The 6,762-nt window shown below is 43.0% G+C and overlaps 1 long non-coding RNA gene across 1 annotated transcript; it reads left to right on the top strand.

Annotated features, from left to right (window-relative positions):
• Nucleotides 1-239: 239 nt before the first annotated feature.
• Nucleotides 240-3,960, top strand: LOC143842894 (uncharacterized). Its single transcript, XR_013233388.1, has 3 exons — nt 240-313; nt 1,146-1,387; nt 2,455-3,960. It is a non-coding gene; the product is annotated as an uncharacterized LOC143842894 (long non-coding RNA).
• The last annotated feature ends 2,802 nt before the right edge of the window (nt 3,961-6,762 follow it).

Below are 6,762 nucleotides of genomic sequence, written 5' to 3'. Positions count from 1 at the left end.
AGGCAAAGCAGAATAACGGTCCCCTGGAAGAATGAAACTGTTGCTTCAGGATGCATACAAACAAGGACATTGCTATTTCCCAGTCACTGTCCCAATGCTAGTAGTTGTTGTGTCCCAGGGACACCAGTAATTGCTTGACCCCTGCTCTAAAGAAATTAGAGAAATTTTATGTACTCCTGGATAACCAGTCAACTACCATAAAGTAAAAATGCTTTATTCCCTGTTTATTCAATCTGATTTAGGGTTTCCAGCTCTTAGCTTGGAAATAGCTGAAGACTTTTGGAGTGGAACTCAGAGTGGACAGCGTTTGGAGGTCAGTCAGGACTACAGAAGGTTTCAGTGGGAGGAGAGCTCTGTGAAGTGCTGCTATCAGTGTTTCATTGCACAGCATTTTTGCAGGGGAAGGTTTTTAAGCAATATCTTCTGGAGATTCAGGAAAGTTAGCAGTGTGAGCAGTGTGACAACTTCCTGCTAACTCTGACTCTGTGTCCTGCAGGATTGGGGGCACTACAAAAGGGTCCCACACCTCCCCTGGCAGCCCCTGCAAGGGTACCAGGGGCTGAATCTGAACAGTTGAGGCATCTGAAAAGCCTCCAGTGTCATCCAGATCGTCAGAGAGTAGAGATCAAGGCAGCGCCACACTTTTCTTTTTATCTACAGACTTTCCCCTACCTTCCCAGCTAAATAATAGCTCTTGGTGATCAGCTCTAAAGTTCAGATTTAAATATTGGTATTCCAAGGCAGTGGTCCCCAACCTGCGGTCCGCGGCCCGGTGTCGGGCCGCGAAGGCGAGGGCGCCGGGCCGCGGTTCCCTCTCCCCGCCCCCCGCAGTAAAAAACTTCCCAGGCTGCAAGCTTGCGACCCGGGAAGCTTCTTACTGCAGGAGGGCGGGGAGAGGGAATCAGGGCACTTTCGCACATGCTCCCCTAAAATCTCTGACAACAGCTTATCTTGATTGTACATCACAAAATATATATTTTAAAACAATATATAAAATATATTTTTTAAACCTGGTTTTGATCAATCCAGGTCCTCCTAAAACTGCATTAATGAACTAATCCATTTTACCCATTTTACAATGATATTTAGAATTCTTGGGATTCTTTTCTACTGTGTTCTATTTTCCACTCTGCTTTCCTTTGCAGGTACGTGCTGGGGTATTCCTTGGAACTTGTGCTGTTAATTAGCTGCTCGGTATGGAAGCTTAAAAGAATTACAACCATGGGACATAAAGGTGGCCTTTCTTCAAGTCAATACAGAAGTCCTTCTAACCTTGGATGTCTGGGCGATTTGCCACGAGAAGCAATGCCCATTGCAGCGACAAAGCTGAAGTTTCTGTTCCTGCGGTGAAGAAGTCAGAAATACAATGAGCCAGATTCTCTTCACTGTAAGTAGAGTTGGGATCATTCTCGCTCTGTGTTGATGGAAAGAAAGTGAGATTGCATTTTCAACCAGCCATAAGCATTTTGACTCTGAAGCCATGGAGAGAAGACTCCACAAAATGTCCTGAGGGAGGATCAGATAGGTTGCCATCATACCCAGAGCCACATTCTACGAGAAACCTATGAATGCCATGAGTCTGATTCATGGATGCAATCAATTTTGTCATCCAAGGAGGAGCAACTCCCCTCTGCGAGGAAATCTGCAACCTTCGGAAGCTATCGGGTAAAGCCAGAGGAACATTGCCCTCCAGAAGTTACTTGCTAATACCATCTGGTGGTGACTGTGGGGAACTGCACCCTGAATCTATAAGAACGGCTTCTCCACTGCAAGAACCAGTTGCCTTTTAGGGCGGTGTTTAGTGCCTGCTCTGGGGATTATTCACAGAGAAAATCTAGGAATAGAGGGATCCAGGGAGTTCTCGGCTAGCCAAGGGGATTGTTACATGCTAGTTAGGACTGCTGACAATGTGGGGAGGGAGGGGTAGATAGTGCAGTTCTGAGTAGGGCTGGGGAATTAGTTTGGAAAGTGGGGGCCTTGGGAGGGGGAATTCCAATGATTCAGAGCAAAGGGAGACATACCGATGGGAGGAGGTTGAATAATAAGGGCACAGTGATATGCATGCTGGTCTTCTAATCTCCATCCCATCCCAAAACATGGAGGGGTGAGGGCTAGGATGGAGACAACGCTGATATTATGCAATGCCAGGCCGATCAGCAACATATCCTCGACTTTGCACGATTATTTCTCAAGGCACGAGGTAGATCTGGCATGCCTGACTGAGACCTAGATGCAAGAGGGCAAAACTGTTGCCCCAAAGGAACTAGCCCCATGTGGTTTCTAGTTCCTTCACCACTCAGCATTCTGAAAGCGGAGATATTGGATAATTTTTGTGGATTAGGTACAGATCCAAACTCACAGCACATTGAGGTAAAAAGTAACAATTTCTTCTAAAAACATTACATGTGAATTTATATCATATTCATCTGCTTCTGTCTCCTTTCTGTTAAGCAGGGTCAGTACCATGGAAGGATCTGTACCACCAAGGAAGGCTCTGTAGAGGAAGGGAATGCCAAAAAATTTCGCAAGCATTTGTTTTATTGGAAAAACATACTCTGTAGAACAATTAAGATTCATTGGACTGGAATGTCAATCCAAATCTTGCTTTGGGAAAACTGATGTCACAACATGGTTATTACATTGTGAAACTGATCTGATTTTCCATATGGGTACTTTAAAACTCTCTGGTTTCAACAGCAATTGGCCCAGAGTGGCAGGTAATAAATCCAAATGATGATGATGATGATGATAAACAATATAATTTTTTTAATTATATATAAAGCGTTTACAGAAAGAAGAAAAAAAGAAAAGAACGACCAGCTAGCAAAGTAATTGTTTATACATATGAGAATATAGTCTGATATTATCTTAAGAAGTATATAGTCAGTTCCCATCACATATTAACCCACATTCTTCTGAAATGCCTTTGATTTTTACGTTCCTAGCTTTGGATTCTACTTCTAGGACTTCGAATTTGTCTTCTGCTACTCTTTCCCGCTCCTGTTGAGTAACTTCCAAACGTTGGATTCTTGTTTGGTGTGTTGCCAACTGAGTTGTGTTTTCATCAACTACTTTTTTCAAACCATAGATTTTGTCTGAGAGCTCTTTCTTGGTGTCTTGAATCTCCTTTTCAACCTTTTTGACTACTTCCAATATCTCTGAATTGCCCTTGCATAATAGGCGATATATCTGTGCATTGGTTAGGTTTTCCATTGCAATATTCATCAACTCTGCAGGATGCATACACCACCATATAATCACAGATCACGGACAGGGTGTCTCGTGAGAGTTCAGGAGATCAGGAGTTATCAGTTAGTCAATCTCCGTGTTCTGTCAACAACTCCTGCTGGGCTCTCCGTCGTAAGATCTTAAGCTCTTTCTTTTGTTTATTTTAATGAGTGTATTTATCTGGCTTGCCTCCCGTCCGAAGAAAGAATTACCTTGCGAATTGGTTAGGGGTGGAGAAGGGGGGCTAGTGCCTGGCTTTAAAGAAAGAGAAAGCGAACAGAGAACACAGTCTTTATGATGGTAATTCGCCAGACTACCGCTCCTTGTGTTGATTATTCAAGCTGGGAAGAGATAGCCTGAGAAGAATGCAGGATTTTATGCGGCTGGTCGTTTCAAGATTAGAAAGTTGTTTTTGACAGTGGCGCCATTGAGGCCCCGAGCACAAGCAGTGATGATCCGGAGAACTTAGTCTCCACAGATCTGTAGGACCCTCAGGATGCCATTCCCGGCTCCTGGGGCGACCAGTGAGCGAGATTTGTGCACCTCGCTCAGGTCTGCCAGGTGCTTCTGCTCCTGGCCCTCTCTTGGTTCGGGAGCCTGTTACAGAACGGGCTAGCACGGTGCTATCTTCCTGTCGTCTTGATTTTTCCTGTTTTTAATGATTTTTTTTGGTCTGGTTTCACATTGATTATTCTGGTCAATTTCACTTTGCCAGAATTCCGCATAAAGGCTGTACAGTGCAATAATAACAGTTCCCGATAAATAATGGTTTAAATTGACTTCACTGTGGCTCCATTTTTATGCAGTTTATGAGCCTTCTGTCAGAGTCTAAGGGTTGAGTCAGGGTGGCCATCCACCATGAGGAAAAGCTGGGTGTAATCAACAGATTGACGACATCCCAGTCCAAACCTCCTTATCAGCTGGGCAAGAGGGTACATAAAGATGTTAAATAGGTCTGAGGAGAGGTCTGCTCCTTGTGGCACCCCACAATGGATTGGTTCTCTCCTATTGCTGTCCTCTGTTTGTGACTCTGGAGGAAACAGATGAGCCATTGAAGGACTGTCCTTCAAGACAGGGCTGCCCGCTATCACCACTACTCTTCAATCTAATTCTGGAAATTCTGACAAAAATACGTGCATCAGATGATATAAAAGGGCTTAAAGTAGGAAACAAAGAGTTTAGAATAAAATGCTACACAGACGATGTGGTGTGTGTTGTAACTGATCCTATTACTTCGACTCCAACATTATTTGAACTATTAAATTTATTTGGCAGACATGTGGGATACAAGTCCAACACTCCAACAAGTCCAAGACTCAAATATTTCTACAAGGAATAACAGATGACGAAAAATATCTCATTAAACAACTATCTGGATGTGAAATTAATCTAAAACTGATAAAATATCTGGGGATATATCTAGATAAAGATTTGACTGGTTTGATGAAAAATAATTATGAGAGAACATGGAAAAAGGTCAAAAGTGACTTGGAAAGGTGGGTAAAGTTGAAGATTTCGTGGTCAGCTCACATGGCAATAGTAAAAATGAACACACTACCAAAGATCAACTTCCTATTCCAAGTTTCACCTATAGCGTTGGGCGATAAACAGTTAAATAAATGGCAATCAGAACTACATAATTTTATCTGGGCGTATAAAAAACATAGAGTAGCAGCTAAAATACTACAAGATGCCAAGAAAAGAGGAGGTTTAGCCCTGCCAAATTTAAAACTATATTCACATGCAGGTATGTTGACTATGCTTACTGATTGGATGATTGATCCAACGAACAAAGACCTAACACTGGATAGAGAAAACTATCTATGAAATGGCCATCAATAAATCAAAAGACCAGACAAAAGGGGCTTTTAAAATATGGCAAAAATATAAAGAAAGACTGTCTCCCACTCCCTCCAAGCTAAAATCGCCAGTAGAAGTGTATATGATTTTTTCTCAGCAAGCTAGGATCACACAAGATATTATATCAAAAACAAAGAAAATGAAAGATCTGCAAACATTAACCCAAGAAGGATTTTCAATAAAATGGTTAGAATATAATCAATTAAAATCCAGGTTTAAAACAGAATTTAAAACACAGGATAGTATAAAGATGGAACTCACAGAATTCGAGGAAATTATCCTGCAACAGAAATTGCATTTGCAAGGTCACATATACAAGAAGGACGTAGATAAAATTGAAAGGGTGCAGAGGAGAGTGACGAAGATGATCTGGGGCCAAGGGACCAAGCCCTATGAAGATAGGTTGAGGGACTTGGGAATGTTCAGCCTGGAGAAAAGGAGGTTGAGAGGGGACATGATAGCCCTCTTTAAGTATTTGAAAGGTTTTCACTTGGAGGAGGGCAGGATGCTGTTTCTGTTGGCTGCAGAGGAGAGGACACGCAGTAATGGGTTTAAACTTCAAGTACAACGATATAGGCTAGATATCAGGAAAAAAAATTTCACAGTCAGAGTAGTTCAGCAGTGGAATAGGCTGCCTAAGGAGGTGGTGAGCTCCCCCTCATTGGCAGTCTTCAAGCAAAGGTTGGATACACACTTTTCTTGGATGCTTTAGGATGCTTAGGGTTTATCCTGTGTTGAGCAGGGGGTTGGACTTGCCAGGACCTAGTCTGCACACAATAGATAATGCACTTTCAATGCACTTTCGAAGTAGATTTTCCTGTTCCGCACAGGAAAATCCAGCTACCAAAGCACATTGAAAGTACATTATCCTGTGTGTGCAGACTAGGCCCAGGAGAGGAGCTGTAATTCTTTGGATTTCTACAGGTCCTAACTGGAGGCTGGCATCCCTGAACCTCAGTGGGGTGCAATGCCTCAGAATTCCTCCTACCAAGCATCCCTTTAATTGGGGATATGATCTTTGGAGTCCAGAGAGGAGCTGTTATTCCAGGGAATCCCCAGGTCCTGCCTGGAGACTGGCAACCCTGAACCACAGTGTGGCACAATGCCTCAGAGTCTCCTTCCAAAGCAGCATTTCTTTATAGTCTGGAGTTACAGTCTGGTGTATATTTCCTGGCCTCAACTGTAGTTGTCAGAACAGCTCTGTCTTGGAGACCCTCCAAAACTTTTTTTTAAACTTTATTAGTAGCTTTATTAATAATACATTTCCATAATAACATAAATCTTGTAGTCTTCCAATATAACACGATTAAACTTCCAGTGACACTTTATACAACACTTTTGGAGACCCTCCAAAACTTTTGAAGGTCCCTGAGGGCCCTGATTTCATCAGGGATAACGTCCCACCAAGAAAGCTTATCTCAGGTTGAGCCCAGTCTTATCTATTTGAGACTGAGGTCCTGTGCAAGGGTTGGTCACTGGATCTTAGTGCTCCTTGGGGAGTGGAGAAGAAGAGGCAGTCCCATAGCTACAAGGGTCCCAGACCATTTAGGTCTTTGAAGGTTAGCAATGAAACCTTGGACCTGATCCAGCCTGAAGCCACTGAGTCCTGGCATGGAGTTGTACTGCTGTGTTCTGGATCAGCTGGCATTTCCGGATCAGCCTCAAGGGCAGCAC

This window comes from Paroedura picta, chromosome 8 (genome assembly GCF_049243985.1).
Source record: "Paroedura picta isolate Pp20150507F chromosome 8, Ppicta_v3.0, whole genome shotgun sequence".
NCBI classification, from domain to species: domain Eukaryota; kingdom Metazoa; phylum Chordata; class Lepidosauria; order Squamata; family Gekkonidae; genus Paroedura; species Paroedura picta.
Note: the sequence above shows the minus strand (reverse complement) of the source record. Positions and strands in the feature narration are given on the sequence as shown.